Genomic DNA, 21,055 nt, shown 5'->3' on the forward strand with positions numbered 1-21,055 from the left:
TTCTAGGTCATTAATAAATATTAAAAATAAATAAGGCCCGAGAACCGAGCCTTGGGGTACACCAGCTTTTAATGTTTGTAAATTTGACTTGTAGCCATCTATTAATACCCTTTGTTGTCTATCAGTAAGATAGCAATGGATTCAGTTCAAAACGTCGTCACAAATTCCATATTTCTTCAATTTGTAAATCAATTCACTGTGCCAAACCCTGTCAAAAGCTTTGCTGATGTCACAAAATACTATCCTTGTCTCTTTTCCTTGATCAAGTTGTTTTGAAGGTTCATCATATAAATATATTAATTGGTTAACTGTGGAGTCATTGGGAAGGAAGCCAGACTGATTTTTTGATATAACATTATTCTGTTAACATTATGTGTGAATGCCTGCGTGTGTGCTGGAGATGTGATGTGTTCTGTTTGTAGTGGGGCCATGCCTTCAACAGCATCGTTTATAGTGCCACCTCACTTGAATGCCACAGCACAGTTACCGCAACATCCACCCCAGACCAATGTATACTCCACCTGGGTTTTTGGAGTTTTGTGGGCCGGTGAAAAACACTTTCCCTGAATATCCATGCGTACGACGACTTCGGGGTCAAACCCCGGCCGCCTGCGGGGAAGCCCGGAGTGTTAATGAGAAGGGGAAATGTCACAGCAGTTCGTAAAAGGAAACCAACCTGCAGCAGATGAAAATAACAACCTGGACACACGCCGCATTGGACCAGTTTCGAATGAAGATAAGTGGATCATTTGTACTATCACACATTCTAACCAGATAGTACATTAATTTTACTAATAATTGATTTTGGTGTACTCAATAATCAATTCATAGTGTTATCGTTTTACTCGTCATTTGCCTGATGAAGGTTACAGAGTACACACGTATACAGTCGATGACATGAGTACGTGTATATTCAAAGAAAATAGCTTTACATAAGTTGGACAACTTGTGCGCAATCCTTTTTGTATATTAGATGCAAATAAAAATATGTTTAATAAATCCAAGAAAATAGCCAATTAGATTGTATCAGCAGATTGGATTGAATGCCTCAACAGAAGCAAGATCTCCCAATTACCATTCTAATACATCGGTTGTATTGTTACATACATCAATTACATGTTGAATCATTATCGACGATTAAAAACAAATATCTATCACTCTACAAAAAAGGATATTAAGCAAAGGCTCACGTTTAACTGAAATGACCGCTTAACTTGATTTAGAAAGACGGTTTATCCACTCACAGTAGCGCAATTCAACATAAATCGACAAATATGTTAACTATGTTCCGAATTTAGGTCAGTAAACTAACTACAGGGGAAGCAACTCGCATGTTTTGGAAATCATGATAAGGGACACTATCCATTCGTGATTCAGCACTGAGAGGTTTCCTACTTCGTGAAATATTTCATTGAACAATAGTACATTGACGGCTCTGTGGCAATATATGAAGATATGACGCCTGAAATACTTTTGGATTAAAACTAAAACTACTAAACCGCCAAAATAAATATCGCTAGGGATATATAATGAAAATAAAAACTTATTTCAGGCACATGTACCCACGATCACATGGAAGAGGTTATAAGTGAATTTCACATATACACATGAAATCTGAATTATCAAAATAGGTGTTTACAAAACACCTGTATTTGTAACAAAAGAAAATACGTATTATTAAAATAGGAATATTTCACTCGTACATAAATACACCTGTATGAGTAAAATAGACATATTTCACACGTGCATTTTTCTTTTGTACATATACACATGTATGAATATTCCACTGTGTGCATACTACTAGTTGATATGTGTAAGTGTATATATGGGTATGTTTCATGCATATCAGTATTCAAAAACACCTGTATCTGTTAAGGGTTGTTTACATGTACATGTGCACCTGTTTTTTTGTATAATATGTGTACGTGATATGTCAACATATACACCTGTATACATTTTAAGACAACTGTATGTCTAACGTGTAGTGGATGTGGTTTTGCTTACATTTGGTTCATCAAAACTTGTATATATTTAACGCTCTGGAACATCGAGTGTAAATTCATCCCCTTAGAATGAATAAGATTTGTTGCTCCTCATTGACATTGTGAATTATTTTTTCAATAAATAACAAATTATGCTATTCCAGAGACCGTTTATCAAACGGATGAACTGATATGTAGCTATGGCTGGAATGTGTGATTTAACAACTATGATATATACACCAGACAACAGGTATAAGTTATTATATAAGCTACGCCCCTTATTTAAAGTCGATGATGCCGGTTGGTTACAGTATGAAAACAAAGTTTCCTTCCACATCTAAATGCTATTAACTTTACCTTTTCTTATGTGACGCAAATATTTGCAATGAAAGTAGAACCGTGGATTATATACAGGTTTATTGAAATACGAAAAAAATATAAAATATAAAGAAAAATCAGGCATCGTTTACCTAATTTACATAGTCGACTTACAATGTATTTACGTGTAATTGCTAACATTCATACACATAATTATGATAAAGCATGTGAAATATCTTTGACTTACACAAGTTTTTAATATGATAATATTTATGTCATTCCAGCGCCCGTTTATCAACTGGATGGGACTGATATCTATGTATGACTGGAATATGTGATTTTACAGCTATCATATTCATGTATGCTCAGGCATCTTTTATAATGAGTATATAAGCCACGCAACTTATTTACAGTCGATGATGCGGGTTGTTTACATTAATTGTTACGGTATGAAAATGATCGCATGTTAATATCACATGAACGTTTATTAAAAAACAAAACATTTTGTTAAGTCAAGCTGTCATCACAGAATGTAATATAACTGCGTGTCGAGGCAGCAAGTGTATACAGTTTGGTACCTCCTCGACACAGTCTGGGCTCCCTCAGACTTCCCTATTACACCGTATTTCTACAAAGCTCTGTTTCATGGCTAGGTATTTTATGTCATGTCTGGAAATGAAAGCAGGCTGCTGTTAAAATTTGACACAGTCTGTCGCTCAAACTATTGCGTTCTCTATGGTTTTTGCTATGCACTACATTCAATCCCAGTGAGTTCCATACCAGCCTTGAACATAAACGGCGTTGAAATTGTATTGCAGGATGTGTTTTTATTTGTTGATATTTTACCTTATATTTCAGTGGTATATTGCATAGATTGCTGTCGTGACTGTGTCATACATTAGTACAGTTGTACTCTCCTTATTAAAAGGCAGACTGCTGTCTTACAACTTGACAAATAAGTTCGTCTGCACTGTCAGCTATAACTGAAATACTTTATATATAAAACCACATAACTATGTCATAATCATGTTACTGCATCCATATATTTTAGTCTCGTAATTTAGACTAAGTCTTGATACGTTAGTCACCTTGCATTCCGTGACCTAGAAACCTAAATTTAACCATATAAACAAGTTGTCACTCCTTCTCCAACTTTAAACGAGTCTTAAACATAGTCAGACGGTTAGTGTTGTCACACATGTAAATGTCTAAATAATTCTTCAAAAAACAATCGGTTGAAAATTTTGTATAAGGTATACTATTTCTCAAAGTTGTCAAAGTGCATTGGCTATGTCCTCTTCAATTCAATATGACGATATACATGTGTTTGAATACAATGCAATAATCAAATTCATGACTTTATATTATTAGGTTAAGCTGCCAATGCAAACTGTAAATGTTTACATGGCTGAGTTTTCCCTCGATAACACTGGAATAAAGAGGTCAAGGAAAATAGATCTACCAATCCAGTGTAAGGATGACGTAAATACTACAAACTGCGTAGATTCTTGTCGTTTTCATGTGTCGTTCCTGTCGTTGATGTAGGGCGATACATTTCTATGTTGATAATTGACGTAGCCTTACACCTACCGCGACAGCTAGTAGACACCGTATTTACCTTATCAGGTAAGTTATTGTTTTTTGTAATTACTTTCAAGTGTTTGTCATATCAATTTGTTATATCACCATTTAGCTATGAGTTTATTTACATATAAAGTGTGTCGATTACCAGCTGTAAGGGTTGTAAAGATAAAATAATAAAAAGGTATTTCTACAAAGTAAACTTTAAATGCAAACGTAATCATATCACGTTTATTGTGTTTATGTGATTTTGGAATAGGTGAATTATTTAGAACAATAATCATACAAACAAAACAATTGTATTTTCAAGTAACCCTTTGCACATTGGTTATGTATATAAAGTAGTGGTCAAGACATTTCGATCATTTTTTTCTGAAAGACAAAAAAAGTACTGAGTGCAATGGTAAAATGATATTTAAGTATCAATGATTTATTTTTCTAAAGAAATTTATCAGCAACAAGCTAATAATATAAATAAGCAACTACTATTCATACTTATGTAGACGCCGCTGCCATATTTATGTAGACGCCGCTGCCATATACGAAAACATTATATCGTATGAGCTTTATTGTGTAGCTATACACACATACATGTACCAAATCTGAATACAACAATACAATTTTTATTATCTCAAAAAAAGCATAACATAATATAACTCCGATAATTCTGTGGCAATGTTAGCACTTGTGACATAACACAACTATAAAATTCATTATTTGAATGGAGTTAAATTTCGAGTCTGCCTTGGTGAAAGTAGCAGACGATGTTTATCAAGGTTGTGCTGAGGAGAGCGACCTCCTGTCTGCACAATAAAAGTAGCCTTGCTATGCACTGTGAACAGATTAAACATGCACTTAAGGGCAAATAAGTAACATCACAAGGTTTGTGTAATAAAAACATTACATTGTGCATCTTAATTACGTAAAAGGGGGGGCTAAATTAAAGGCTTGGCCTCGTGGGAGAAAGTATTGAAAGATCTGTCAACTTAACTATATTTTTGGAATTTTCAGACTGCACTTTTTTGTTGATCAATATTTTTGACAGACATAAATTTGAATTTTGAACTTTTAAAATGTATACATGTGAAGTGGATATGTGAAAGCTTGACGAGGAAAGGGAAACATCGATTGTGGCAGTGACAGTAATATAAGTAAGCTAGTCAGAAAATTAACAGTGTACGAGTACACAGGGGAAATGTTCCGGGGCCGCTGTGTGGTCCAACACTTGGCTAGCATATCAACAGCGTTCGGCATATTACATAACAAGCTTTGAGATAGGTCCTGATCAGACCGTTATACGTAACTAAAGATATTAACACAGTGCAACATTGATTACAGGAGCAGATTCGGGATATTTTATTTAAAAATACCAAGAGTTATTTTTTAAAAAAGATTTTCACCCTCTATACATGATATGTTAGCTATTATATCTACATAGCATGAAACAACATTACAACCATTAAGACTCTCTACGGGGCTACTGTAACATTATCTGAAGACGATATTGCATGTTAAGATAGTATTGATATATCGGAGTAATGGGTTTCTTATTTTGTTGTAGCGTAATAGTGTATGCATCTAATACATCTTTGAACTGAATAAATTCGCATATAACCTCTCCTGAAATTTTGTTCTCATGTGTATCAACAAAAGAAAAAAAAAAACAGTAAGAAAACTAAAGCAAACATTTAATACAAAAATGTTAAGAGGAATGTTAAGCTTTTATATCAATACTTAAGTAAATAACCTTCACATCTGACCCCGTTCTGCACTCCAAAATGTATAAATTTAATAGTAACCATTGGTTTTTATTTAAAAATACCAAGAGTTAATGTTTAAAAAAGGTTTTCACCCTCTATACATGATATGTTAGCTATTATATCTACATTACATGATACAACATTACAAACATTAAGACTCTCTACGGGGCTACTGTAACTGGTAATTCATGAATGTACTTTATGGATTTTTTGGGGGTTCATGAAGTCATCCCCTTTATTTATACCTGTGGCATATTTTCCTTTTTGTATTGACGATATTGTAGATGTGATTTAAACATATTTTATTGTCGAAACAGACAAATGAAAGAGAGACAAGTTCTAACAACTTACAAGCTCTTCTCCACGAAAGAAAATGTAGATAATGTAATTGTGTATAACCACTGGTATATTTTGTCCCTGTGTATTACCACTGGGATATTTTGTCCCTGTGTGTTACCACTGGTATAATTTGTCCTGGTGTATTCCCACTGGTATATTTTGGCCTGGTGTATTACCACTGGGATATTTTGTCCCTGTGTGTTACCACTGGTATAATTTATCCTGGTTTATTACCACTGGTATATGTTGTCCTGGTGTATTCCCACTGGTATATTTTGGCCTGGTGTATTACCACTGGTATATTTTGTCCCTGTGTATTACCACTGGTATAATTTATCCTGGTGTATTACCACTGGTATATTTTGTCCTGGTGTATTACCACTGGTATATTATGTTCCTGTGTATTACCATTAGTATATTTTGTCCCTGTGTATTACCACTGGTATATTTTGTCCCTGTGTATTACCACTGGTATATTTTGTCCCTGTGTATTACCACAGGTATATTATGTCCCTGTGTATTACTACTGATATATTATGTCCCTGTGTATTACCACTGATATATTTTGTCCCTGTGTATTACCACTGGTATATTTTGTCCTGGTGTATTACCATAGATATATTTTGTTCCTGTGTGTTACCACTGGTATATTTTGTCCCTGTGTATTACCACTGATATATTTTGTCCCTGTGTATTACCACTGGTATATTTTGACCCTGTCTGGGTATGGTCTTTGTGTGTTGACGCCATGGTTTACTGACCTTTGGTTATAACACTCTGTATAAAATGTTCTTTTGTGTTGTTATTCATGTCAATTTGTACTTGTTTTCCCTGCTTTTAGTGCTGAAATAAGGTAGTGGTTAGTATTAATTACCTGTGTTTCGTAAATAATCAATGAAATGATATATGACGTTCGCAGGTTTGGTTTCAACAGAATAAATTTCAACCAGAATATAGGCAACAAGGTTTTTGCTGTTAATATGTTTGGAATATTTTAAATCATAAACCTTATTATTCTGCTTTTTTTCAATTTCCTGTTATGAAATTGCATATGCCTTTTTGTCCGTCATAGATCGTACGGATATGAACAAATATTATAAGAAAGAATGACCAGCTGCCTATAAAACGATATGAATATTTAAGTAGTCTCAGGCAGACGATAAAACCGCACACACTCGGCTATCCTTAATTTTGACATCAAACCATTACTTTCCTATTTACCTTACAGATAACAGACCTCTGCTGCATTAAGAAGACTGGAGAGATACCTGGTTGCATACACAGTCAAACAAGTATATTTTGGCGACGATAAAAGATGATCCATGAAAGGAGGTGTCCTAGATTTAACAGCAAAATAAATCTTACACTATCAGAAGAAAATCTGGATTTACGTTGAGCGCAGATTCAAAGTTTATGAGTGGGTTGTTTGATTAAATCGGTTTATCTTCCGATAAACATCTAGTTTGGAATTGAAGGAGCGCGAAGATTATTTTCCTCACCACAGGGAGTGCCAATATATTTATGCGCAGAAAAGTGATTCTTCAATATCTTTTAAAGTGATGAACAATTATATAGGAGAATGCATTCTTGTCATGGCTTAAATAAAGTAATATAAGTCACATGTAAATTTTGAATACAAAATGATCACCACAAACCTACCAACTACTTTCAAAGAGCATTGCTCTTTTGTTACCTCCTATTTGTGCTAAATAATACAAGAAATATAAATCAAATGTCTTTGTTCATGGATATATTTCAACATCATTCCAATGGATATTAAATAATTTTCTACTGGATGTTTTGTAAACAAATCAGGTAAGGTTTTGTAGTTCATGAGCTATATAGTATTGTACATTGTATTAACAGTTTTACCTGCACATCAACGAATCAATTATATATACACTCTAGATGTTTTTATCATCAATATTTATGTTTCATACACATTCGTACCTTCACAGAAGCAACCGACAATAGATAATAAAAGGATACAAGGATACTCAGACACTTTCGCCGAATGAAATATTCACCCATTATAATATTTGTCCTGTGTTAATGTGTGTTAATTTCCACAGTGAAAATGGTTTGAATAATGGATACTCAGACACTTTCGCCGAATGAAATATTCACCCTTTATAATATTTGTCCTGTGTTAATATGTGTTAATTTCCATAGTGAAAATGCTTTGAATAATGGATACTCAGACACTTTCGCCGAATGAAATATTCACCCATTATAATATTTGTCCTGTGTGTGTTAATTTCCACAGTGAAAATGATATGAATAATAAATTGTGTACAAACATCCCACGCCATGATCAAGTCTCCCTTATTATGTCGAAAAAAGGCAAAAGCAAACGACATTAATTATGTCATAAATCATAGGGATCTTGCTGGTCTTGGTATCCATTTAACATTAATTGCATATGAAATATAATAATTGTTTCGCTACTAAACTGCCACGTGTCTTCCCAAATTCTATGATACAAATTGTTATAAATATTCAGTTACATAGTTATATGCATCATTTATGTACGCATTTAATCCGCCTATATTGAACAGACTGTGCTGTCGTTTACCCTCTATAGTAAGTATTGGTAAGCTATGCAAACACACAGGATGGTCACATCTAAAGTTATCGGTTTTTCATATTTTATAGGTACATATGATTTGTTTTTAGACAAAAACACCAACTTAACTTCAACATATTTACCTGACAAAACTTAGTTCAAAATTTAGTGTAACAAAAGCCTGGAACGACCTTAAATGACCATAGCTGTTAAATAGGACGTAAAACATAAAAAAACTAAACCAAAGTCACCGAAGAAGAGATTTTCTTTATAGATAATGGAGTCTGAGGTAATATAACCAAGTCATGATAAGTGTTGTAGTCAACAGTTTAAGAAGTCACTTTACAGTGTGAATATTTCTTAATCTTCGAGAATAAACATTAACTACAGTGCGTAGTTTTTGTTTACATCATACATACTTTGTTGCGTTCTGTTTGATACAGAACTAAGAGATATAGATTATCACATTATAAACTATTACTCAATACAATCTAACAATTACCAGATATTATTTGAATAAAAATGAATTGTAATATGGAGATAACTTTGATATAGATGCTTTAAGCATGATGTTCAATCCAATTGATAATGATTATCAATAAAGTACGTTGAAATTGAAATTGAAATTAATCTGGGTGTGAATAATACTATTTCAATATCTTAAAAAAAAATAAGCAATAAAGAAAACAAATATAATTTTAGTTGTTTTATTTGCTCAGACGAAACCTTAAACTATTAAATAAAACAAATATATATATAAATATCAACTATTTGATCCTTTCGAAGATGTTGGAACTATTTTATTCTTTCGAAGATTAGATTAGATCATTAGCATTTGTTGGAACTTGATACCATTTGATACAATGCTACTTCAATTGACAACAGAATGCATGCATTTAAGTAAATAGTGTGTGTTTAATTGTTTGAGTAAAATGCGAGTATTTGATTGAAAATGTTTTGTATTTGATAACGTAAACATGTAAGCTGCTTGATTGTTTGTTTATTTGGGAAGTGTGTGCATGATTGTTATCGATTCTTTATGAATAGTGCAAAATCCATTGTTCCTGTACATTAAGTGTGGGCTTGATTATTTATGTAAAATGTGTTTGTTTAATTGTTTGAGAAAAAAGTGTTTGTTTGTTTGTGTTAAATATGTTTATTTGTTTTTTCTGTAAAAATGTTTGTGTTCTTAGTGTGTGTATGATAGTTAATGTAAAGTGTTAGATGTTATATATTAATAATATGTGTTTCATTGTCGATGTAATAACTGTCCTGTCTCTGTGTAAATGGTGTGTGTTCGGTTGTTTATGAAAATTGAGCATGGTTGAGTGTTTATGTCAATCGTACGTGTAGACTGTGAGCGAGAAGATGTTTTAATATTTTTTGTCTGCTATTAGTGCAAGTATTATTGGTTTGAATAATTTTGGAATATGCTTTTGTTAGGACACATATTGAATTTACAAAATACTTATTCAGAAGACAGAAAAACCGTCTTTGATAACATAAAAAGTGAAGGTGAAATGTATGCAGAAAAAATGATAGCAACTTGTAAGATGAAGTGAATATGTATCGTCGTTAACAAAGAGTAATCCTGTATATAAAAAATACGAAAAGATTTGAAAACAAGTGAGCTGACTTTAAATAAATAAATTCAGTTGTATTTTAATAAATTCACAATCTTACACTGTTACGTGATTTCATGAAAACATCAAAGAAGAAAAACTGGAAAAGTTCCCCAAATAAAAGCCCCCCTTTCACTGAACTTGGTATTATCTTTATCTCTACCGAGAATTTCCAGCCACGTAAACACTGTTGTACTTTAAATAATCCTCACACTACCTGTATCTCAAGGCGTTGGGCTGACCTTGACAAAACAATGCGTATCTATAGTAGTTCATTGTTGGATGTTTAAATATTTACGTAGTATTAAACTCAATATGGGGAGTAAACGTGTATACATTTCTATGTGCCGCATGATTCAACTTGAAAATTTAAAAAAAACAACGTTTTATTTTGACGGCTCACAGAAATTCATCATTTACAACCGCCAGACAACGTTTAAATCGGTCAAATAGGATTATCTCCCCTTTTAACACAGCACTCCCACACGCACGAGTTTTTACTGATAAAAAATGTTATGAATGAAACGTGAGAAAGTTCACATAGTACGGAGCAGTATCGGTAATTGTCGGAAGTTTCCGTCAATTGTAAAAAGCATATCCCAGAATTCCACCGCAGTTGGCGAGGCTCATTCAAATTACAGATATTCGTATCCCATAAGCAACGTGGAATCAAGACGGCAAGATCACCAGGAAGGTTTGTATTGAGTGAAGGTAAACCTTTTTATTCCCTGTTTACTCTATCAACTCTCGAAAGTGTAATATAATAGCATACATATATATATAGTATCGTATAGCATGCATGTCAATTAGCGGGGTTACACATGGGGTCTGGTAATTTGTACGTCCAAAGGATGTTTCAACAAAGGCATATTATACAGTCCACGTGATATAGCAAGGTTCAATAATATAAATGCCATGTGTTTTTGAACAAACACTACACAGTTTGAATTCATTACGTCTACAATCAATTATTTTATAAAGCTCTACATATCTTTAAGCTTATATAAAGCCCCCTTTTTGAGATTTAACTTAACGAAAATAATGTGACATTTAAAATATAGTTAAATATTCCCCATAAAATTTAGAGGATATTATTCACCGGTTCTACAAAATTATATAAACTGCATTACCGTAATCCTATAAACTTATTGACGAAATAATTTAATCCTATATACATACAAAAAATAAGAATCATATACAAAAAATACTTTTTTAACACTTCTTCTTCTAGATTTAAAGTTACACGAATGGGTATGTAATTATACCGTTTGCCTATTGATCGTAAATCTCAATTATATATGATTTTATTAATTTAGCTACATTTATTGTAACAAATCATAAACATATACAAGTATTAAAATATGTTTTCGCCATTAATCGCAGTTTATATCAACATCGATTAATCCACATAAGAAATATATAAAACACATGGATTTAAAACTTCTAAAAAAATATCAGTAAACAAACAATTCAAGCTTGGATCATTAGAAATATTTAAAGTGTTAGTAATAAAAAAATTATGGAGAACCTAAAATATGTAATACTTGTATTTGAAATAGGTTCCGCATGCTTGGCATTTGTTCCCAATAAATGATATATAGAATATAAAAATATTTTGAAAATGACGAACTCATATCATGACGGACTGTAAATATTTAATTTACCACTTATCTGCCATATACTAATGTAAGCCCGAAGTTAGGACCAAACTACATGTAACCTTAATATGTTAATTTTCCAAAAACACCTATTGGTTATTTTTTCTAGCATGTTTAAAACAAATTATTAAACTGCACCCATTCAATTTTAGTCTCAATTCAATTTGAAGGAAATGTGATGATTTTTTAAGCTAAAAAGTAATCAATTTTCCATAATTATTATACATTTTGCACACGAAATATTCATTTTTTTAACATTATTTTAATTGGCATTGTATGTAATAAATGGAGAACAACAGTTTAGTTTACTGTTGTACACACCTTACCAGTTAGGAATAAGTTCATGTCAGGGGACATATCATATTTGTTTCTTTCACTTAAACTACTCATAACTTGGCAGGTAATAATATGTTTGCAAGTGTTCACATTTTTATTATTAAATTTGTAGGAGAGAGGTTTGTAAGTTGATGAACATTAAATGAATACCTGACATCATCGGGACAACACAAACAACATGAATTAGTCATGTCACTTTCATTGTATGCAAACAATCTTTCACAAAGAAATAACGTGGGAAAAAACAATAGATTAATAAATAAAACAATAAAACTTACCGAATTATGATTAATTATCTTTTCAATGAAATTTTTAAAAATGCATTATTCGTTTCTATTAATTATACAATAATGCGTAGTAATGGGACTTACAGCTAAGCCTTTTAGACTATCAAGTAATTTCTAAAAACAGTAGGTTAATTTTAGGTTAATTATTAAACTGCACCCATTCAATTTTAGTCTCAATTCAATTTGAAGGAAATGTGATGATTTATTGATTCAGTTAGAAATATCACCATTTTATGTACTTTATATTATCATTTTGAAATGCGATATTTCAAACATAATTACTCTAATACTTCAATACCACTAAAAAAGATATTTTGCGAACAGTAGAACATTAGCGGTTTATGCATTGTCGGACGGAGTTTTAAAAACATGTTCATATTAGTAACGAAAAGAAATGACCCAGCATATTGAAGAAATATCATGTTTTAGTTTTTAAACTTTTTCTAAGCAAACAATTTAGCTTTGAAAATAAAATGATAATAAAAAAATAAATCGAAATAGAATAAATCATTTGTAACCATTTAACAATTAGGATGGAGGATAGTTGTGCAATAATAAATATACTGTTTTAAAATGTTTTGAAATTGATTTCCGGAATCAGTTTTCAAATATTTTCATCTGCTATTTTGCGATTGCAGTGACTTAAATATTCGCTCTTACACTGCATTGAATCATATTACAACTATTGTAAGTATAAGAATATATTGAGGCAACAAAACCTGGGTATATAAGTTAAATAAAGAGAAGTACTGCAATAAGAAGATTGTTCCCAGAAATTCGTTTACCGAAACAATCGAACTATGTTTTGTTTCAGAAATCAATGCTGATGTATCAAACACGTTTCAATGGTTTATCCATATATTATCACTTTCTTCTAATGGAAAGAGTACTTATAAATTAAACAAATTAATCCAAAAGAAAAAAGGAAAAAAAAAATCGTTCTGAATTTATTACTTTAATAATAAAATAAGTTTTCAATCAATAGGAATCTTTGATATGGCAATAAAAATCTGTGGACTGACAATCATAATCCGTAACTGTTCTATTAAACGAATTGTGTCTAGCATTGTTGGATTAAGGGAGGACGTTTAGTGTAACATATGTCCCCGTATAATGTGACTACTCGATCCAGATGACTAAAAAACATATGTACGGTGTACAATATGGCAAGAAGTCAACATAAGTGGAAAATATACGTATTTAGGAGCAGTTATAAAGAAAACGCTGTTTTTCTATGAAAGCATATAAAAATATAAGGATGTTTCGAACTATTTACTGGATTCAGAAGGAGACAAATCTATAGAAAATAAACAAATTATACAATGAATGATATTCTTTGTAATTAAAAAATCACAGTGCTATCTTTCTTATGTTATAGCGTAACGAGATTAATATAAGTACCAAATAATTTTCACGTAAATGGATGGGGTTTAAAAAAAACCATGCGTAGATGTTTTTTTAAACTTAAATATGCATTAATGCATAAATACATATAATAAGAAATAAAAACAAATGGTCCATTAATGACACACAAAGAAAATTACTATTATCCATATGTTGTAAAGCGCCTTAGAGTAATTTTACAAATTATATACGGCGCTATATAAATGCTGTATATTATTATAAAATAACAGATAGAGCAAATATGTATTATATTTGTGACATATTTAAAGAAACGTTGAAATATAATCATATTCAATACCGGGATGTTCAAACGTATCAAAGTTGAAAACATGCTTTGACACCCGGTATTATACATTGTCATCCGAAAATTCCCGATTAATCTTAATGCACCGCCTTGACGTAACACCACTGAAATGTTGATACTTCCATTTACTTGGAATTTACATTTACATTCACAGTTATGTACTCAAATACATTGCTTCCATTAGATATGATTTGTTTTAATAATTTGATCTGGGAGCTTATTACTAGGTTTCAAAACAGCGCGACCTCCTAGAACCGGGCATACTAACCGGGAATTTGAAATTTGATTTTGATCGCTGGCACATACGACACCATTGTTTGCAATGTGCAAAGTCAATCAAAGCTATGCCAGCCGGCGATATAAAATAAACATAAACTCTAGATTTCTGATATAAATTATGACTGTAAAAGATCATGTTTAGTGAGAGCATAAAATCGGACTTCAAATACTTATACTTCAAGATATCGTTATATGCAGTGTTTCAAGTAACATTAGGAGCCATTCGTTATATGATCACCAGTATAGATGTGTGGTTCCCTGAATGTACCGAAGATACTTCTTCTTCATCGTTATTAATGGATATGTATATTGTTTTCTCAAACAGCAAGCTAATCGAGATAGCTTATATTCTAACAACACACTTATCGTTGCTTTATCTAAACATACAACTCTTTAAACAATAGGTAATCATTGGAACAACTAATCTAACAAACATTCAAACAATTATCTAATCTTTTGTTCTTGCGAACAAACAGCAATTCAAACAACAAACCAATCGTTACTTTATCTAAATAAATGACCATCCAAACAAGCTAATCGTTGTTACATAATACATTTAGATACATTTTACATCAACTTGCCGTTCAGATATATCAATCATACGACATCTACATCTAAACAAACGAACTAGTAACTGGTACATTATACACTTACATAGATATATTTGCCATTTAGACATATATATCACGTGTACATCTACATCTAAACAAACAAACCACTCAAACAAACGATCAAACTAGGAATTGTTTCATACAAACAAAGTAGTCGTTCAGACATTTAAGAATTCCGTCTAAACACCTTAACAGAGATCGATTTTGAAAGTTGTATTGCTGCATTCATCATTAAATCGCATTGTAATGAAACACAACACAAACTATTTAGTAATGTTATGTTATCCAGTAACTTAATGATACCCAGTGATTACAAGTGACGAGATTATTTATATTATACCTACCTGTGACTTAAAGGCACACTCTATATTTACAAGACGGAATAATATTCATTGGTTTTTTTTTTATCTCTGACAAAATTATATACATTGCCTTTACCCAAAACTATATTGCTCATGTTAAAAAAATACGAAATGGAATATATTTTGTTTATCAATGAAAAATTAGTAAACCAGATTCCTGTTTATTTCTTACTTATTAAGTGTACATGAAACATTTTCGTAACTTTTTTGATAGTTGATATTTGTCCCACTCAGACTTCCTTCAGGCTGATTATCTACAGAACAATATCGGATGAGTTTGGCCATATTCAACAGAAATACAAAGTAAGAAGCACCATTTCAAAATTAAGTAGTTCTATGCAGGAAGTCAAACATTTATCGCACCATATGGCTGTTTCGTTCATTAAGGATTCATTAATGGTTCTTAAGGGCAAAAGAATAAAAATGCACGTCGAATGTGTTCTCAAATACGCGTAAATAACAGCAACACGGGCAAAGTGTATAAACAAACTTTTTGTAACGATAAATTCACAACATTTAGCTGTAATATATTATAAATGTAAAAAATAAATATTTCATGTGCCAGGATAAATTACCGCCAAACCTAGGGTTTTGACAGCTGACTTCTAGAGTCAACCGCCTTGTAACGTAATTTAACCGAAAACAATACGAAGATGGAAATGTTGTATGTCAATTCAGAAAAATACAGCACCATTTAGTCATTACCTCTATAAAAACTCATCAATAGAATACATGCACGTCTATAGTGTTTCAAAACAGTTCCGCGCTATCACAAGGAGACAAACACGAACATATCGCAGCCTCCCAAAATACACACACATACACAACACGCATGCATCTTGCACACAGGGGAGGCCGTCCTTAAATGACCTTAGCTGTTAATAGGACGTTAAACAAAATCAAACAAACAAACAAATGTTTCAAAACATTTGCAAATATGCAGACAAAAGTATTAAAATATCTTCACTGTAACGCAGGCAGGCTAACCTATCGAAATGCGTTCAAAATATGTCTTATAATTGTAATCATAAACGAGTAGATATTCTATTCTAATTGGAATATAGGTGGTATTTCCCTAATTCAGTATCACCAGTGACTTAATCTTCACATGTATTTGTAGCAATATGATTGTGTTGAAAATTCGAACCTTCACCAAATCACGCTTGGTTTAAACTTTGTTCTATTTAAAAATGTTGACAATACAATTGTACATTTTATGGAACAGAAAAGGAAACAATCATACACCACTTGGCTCTAAACCCTGGTATCTGATTCCATTTGAACAGTTTCAGCCACACTCATTGCCTTGAGTTATAGTTATAGATGATATTGATATTTTCACAAAATGCATATTTGAGATCATTTTAACGGTATTTTGATGATAAACAATTTAACATTACAGTATAGGTCGTATCAAAGACAAATATGTCGACAAGGAAATGTCCGGATAAGGGCCACTTGTGGTCAGGAAACGCCATGGCGGAAGCCACTTGTGGTCAAAAAACGTCATTACGAAAAACACATGTGGTCAGAAACGTCATGATGGGATCCACATGTGGTCAGGAATGTCATGACTGAAGTCAATTGTGGTCAATAAACGTCATTAGGGGAGCCACTTGTGGTCAAGAAACGCCATGGCGGAAGCCACTTGTGGTCAAAAAACGTCATAACGGAAACCGCATGTGGTCAGTAAACGTCACGATGGGAACCACATGTGGTCAGGAAATGTCATGACGGAAGTCAATTGTGGTCAATAAACGTCATTAGGGGAGCCACTTATGGTCAGTAAACGTCATGACGGGAGCCACTTGTGGTCAGGAAATGTCATGACTGAAGTCAATTATGGTCAATTGACGTCATTAGGGGAGGCACTTGTGGTCAATAAACGTCATTAGAGGAGCCACTTGTGGTCAGTAAACGTCATGACGGGAACCACATATGGTCAGGAAATGTCATGACGGAAGTCAATTGTGGTCAATAAACGTCATTAGGGGAGACACTTGTGGTCAGTAAACGTCATGACGGGAGCCATTTGTGGTCAGGAAATGTCATGACGGGGACCACATGTGGTCAAGAAATGTCATGACGGAAGTCAATTGTGGTCAATAAACGTCATTAGGGGACACACTTGTGGTCAGTAAACGTTATGACGGGACCCAATTGTGGTCAGTAAACGTCATGACGGAAGTCAATTGTGGTCAATAAACGTCATGACGGGAGACACTTGTGGTCAGGAAATATCATGACGGGAACCACATATGGTCAGGAAATATCATGACGAATGTCAATTGTGGTCAGTAAACGTCATGACAGGAGACACTTGTGGTTAGTAAACGTCATGACGGGAGCCATTTGCGGTCAGTAAACGTCATGACGGGGGCCACTTGTGGTCAGTAAACGTCATGACGGGACCCAATTGTGGTCAGTAAACGTCATGACGGGGGCCTCTTGTGGTCAGTAAACCTCATGACGGAACCCCATTGTGGTCAGTAAACGACATGACGGATGTCAATTGTGGTCAATAAACGTCATGACGGGAGACACTTCTGGTCAGGAAATATCATGACGGAAGTCACTTGGGGTTAGTAAACGTCATTAGGTGAGCCGCTTGTGGTCAGTAAGCGTCATTAAAGGAGCCACATATGATGCAGAAAATGCCATTAAGGGGTGCAGCTGGTGAAGTAGGAAACTTAATACTGTTGCACTTGTTTTGTCTCCGGTGTTTTGAAGGCAAATATATAGCCGTTTTGTTGGTGTCTCATTTGTTGCTGTTTCAAATTCAGCTTTTTATGTTCAGCTTTCGTATATATGGTTTCTGTATAAGTTTTTTTGCTGTTAGTACTGTCCTTAATAAAACTGTTATTAATGCGAAGAGGTTCACACAATATTGTATCATGTCATCATGTCATCATGATGGGGGGAAATTTATATAAGTCTGTTTCATCACATACATTAAGTATACCTAATAAGACATAAAAGTCATCACTCAATTACGTATTTTGAAAATGTTATGGCCAATATTGTACACAAACACTTAGATCTGTATCAGATGTTTACGAGTAACACAATATTTACAAGTCTTAATACCCATTATGATCCTTATTATGACAGCCATGATCTATCGCAAGGATCCTTGACCCACTACACTTTATGTGTTCGTTACACAAAACCCTCACCCTTAGTTTCATTTGGATATAAATGTAGCGCAGTTTGGACAGAACATATCCATTGATATTGAAGTAGCTCAGTCAGTAAGAGTGAAAGTATCTCAATCTGAAAACCAGGATTGGAATCTTTGTCTATCCATACTGAAGGTTTCCACTCAGAACACTGTTTTTGATCATATTTTGTTTATTTAATCTGTATTATGTTTTCATAAATTGCTACAAGGAATGTCCTTTTTTACAAAATATTTTTCAAAACAACAGCTATGACGGAAAAAAGTCTCCAATGCATCATTACATCATTTGGCAGTGGTACATGGATCCTTTAATACTTAAACACTTGAAATACTTCATAATATGTCCATATGTCCACAAACAACAATTGGATAGGGTTTATGTACACTTAAATAATATGTTTCAATCATGTTGACATTATTAAATCTGTTATCAATAAAAAAAAATGTTGATATTAAAAATGTATTACAACATGAACAAAATATAAGCCATTATCAAAAAAATATGGAATAGATACACAATTCTGGATATCTATTATTATTGTATTACTAAACCCTCAAACCGGTCCAATTAAATATATACAAACATTCAAAACATAACATGTGCGCTACATCAATTAAAATATCAGGATTAATACTTTAATTGATAAAAGAATAAATGATATAATGAAACTATTCTTCTAAAAGCAATTATTGCGATAGTTCATGACAGGAAATTGGATTTATTAATTTCTACCAGAATCTAAGCAGGTTGACAAACCAAGAAATGTAAATATTCGGATAAATCTAAATAAATTATCACATAAAAAACTATTTAGATTAATAAGAATTGTATGAAACCGCAATTGTTTTGCTAAATTTTAAAACGGAGTTCTTAATATGTTTTATTGTTCGAAGTATACTATAATTAAAAAGTCCTGACTGTTGTAATAACAACATTATCGGATACATAGCAGTAATAAAATATTAATTGATATGCATATCATCGTCTTTCGTTGAAATTCTAGGGTCCTTTAAATGTGAATCATTGTTTTAACATGCTCATACATCGTACCATCGTGTACGTTACATTGTAAATAAAACATAATCTTTGAAGCGTTAATATTTTCTATTTCTTTTGAACGTTTTAATACACAAACTCACTGTATAAAAAACGAAAGGTATATATATATACACATAGATCACATCTTTACACCATCATTTGTACTTGAATACATTATTTTCCCGTGTTGCATCTCATTCAATAACACACATGCTAGCTGCAATTAACACGTCTTGTCAAATTTAAATCATGCATATATATTAGCTCAATAATTCTTATCACTAATATTTGATTCCATATTATACGTCGGATGATATGATATACAGTATAGGGAGATTTCGATTACATTCAAATTTAACGGTCTGTAAGTCAAAAAGAATGCAGACCAATTTACAACAAAAGAAAAATGCACAATTGCAGAAAAAGGCACACAATTAAATGTCTGATTTTAGTGTTTTGGATGACGATTAATTGCATAACCTGTACCGAATAAACTTCACATCAGAGTGATCAAAATAAGATATTTATTGAAGTTGTTTATGCAAAGTGAATAATAGATTCTGAGACTGAACGTTTTGCATGACATATTTTTTAGAGTAATAAAAAGAATATTTGCTACGTTTTTATCAAAACAAAACAAAAATAACGAAATCTTTTGTCGACAGCCTTGATGAATATTTGACGTCAACCGTCAAACATAATCTCGTTAGCAATAACACTTCATATAGAATCAAATACGGGAAATTCATTAGTCAAAAGTACTATCTAATAAATAGACAGTATGACTGGTTGCAGTATTACATATTAAATTAAAATCTACGACACATTTAAATGCTCTCTCAGTTTCCCAGTCTGATCAGCGTTGAGCTTATTAGCAACTATACCGAGAGTTCAGTTTTTGTGTTTCAACTACAGAAACCGAGTTTACGAACCGATTGATCTAGTCCTTATTTACAGTTAATTAACTCTTTACATTTTTATCATATACCATATTTATTATCTTTCCTTTCAAAGATACATGACTTTACCAAAACGTCTCTAAATAAATCACATGAGTGTTTAGGAAGTATAGACCTGCTTTAACCCACTACACGTTACATGTATCACACGCGCTTCTTTGCCTTCTGCTTAATAGACATTGAAAGGACCAACATTAAATTGCTGCCCCCATCGCAACACTTTTGATATGCATTTATCACCTACCTAAACATCCCTTTCGTGGGAATCTCCTTAAATATCTGTTTTCATATAATATAGCTGTTGTGGTGACATTAAATCCAATTAGAACAAACGCAATCCTCCTCCATTAGAATCCAGGATGATAATTTCAAATTATTGTTATTAAAGGTAATAGTTCAGTCATGCATGTGTCAGTAATGACAATAAATGTTATATAAAGAAAGATATTCAGCCATAAAATCGTTCA

At 32.6% G+C, this 21,055-nt stretch overlaps 1 protein-coding gene across 3 annotated transcripts in view; it reads left to right on the forward strand.

The window, feature by feature from the left end:
* Window positions 1-3,734: 3,734 nt before the first annotated feature.
* Window positions 3,735-21,055, forward strand: part of LOC110462472 (kelch-like protein 26) — a 71,329-nt gene continuing 54,008 nt past the window's right edge. For 2 of the 3 annotated variants that reach the window (XM_021516426.1, XM_021516428.1), the window contains exons 1-2: window positions 3,735-3,926; window positions 7,209-10,879. The gene's annotated coding sequence lies outside the window, so the exon portion shown is untranslated. The remainder of the gene's footprint in view (window positions 3,927-7,208; window positions 10,880-21,055) is intronic. The other variant, XM_021516427.1, reaches the window with a different exon arrangement.

This window comes from Mizuhopecten yessoensis, unplaced genomic scaffold, assembly GCF_002113885.1.
Source record: "Mizuhopecten yessoensis strain PY_sf001 unplaced genomic scaffold, ASM211388v2 scaffold10797, whole genome shotgun sequence".
Lineage (NCBI taxonomy): Eukaryota > Metazoa > Mollusca > Bivalvia > Pectinida > Pectinidae > Mizuhopecten > Mizuhopecten yessoensis.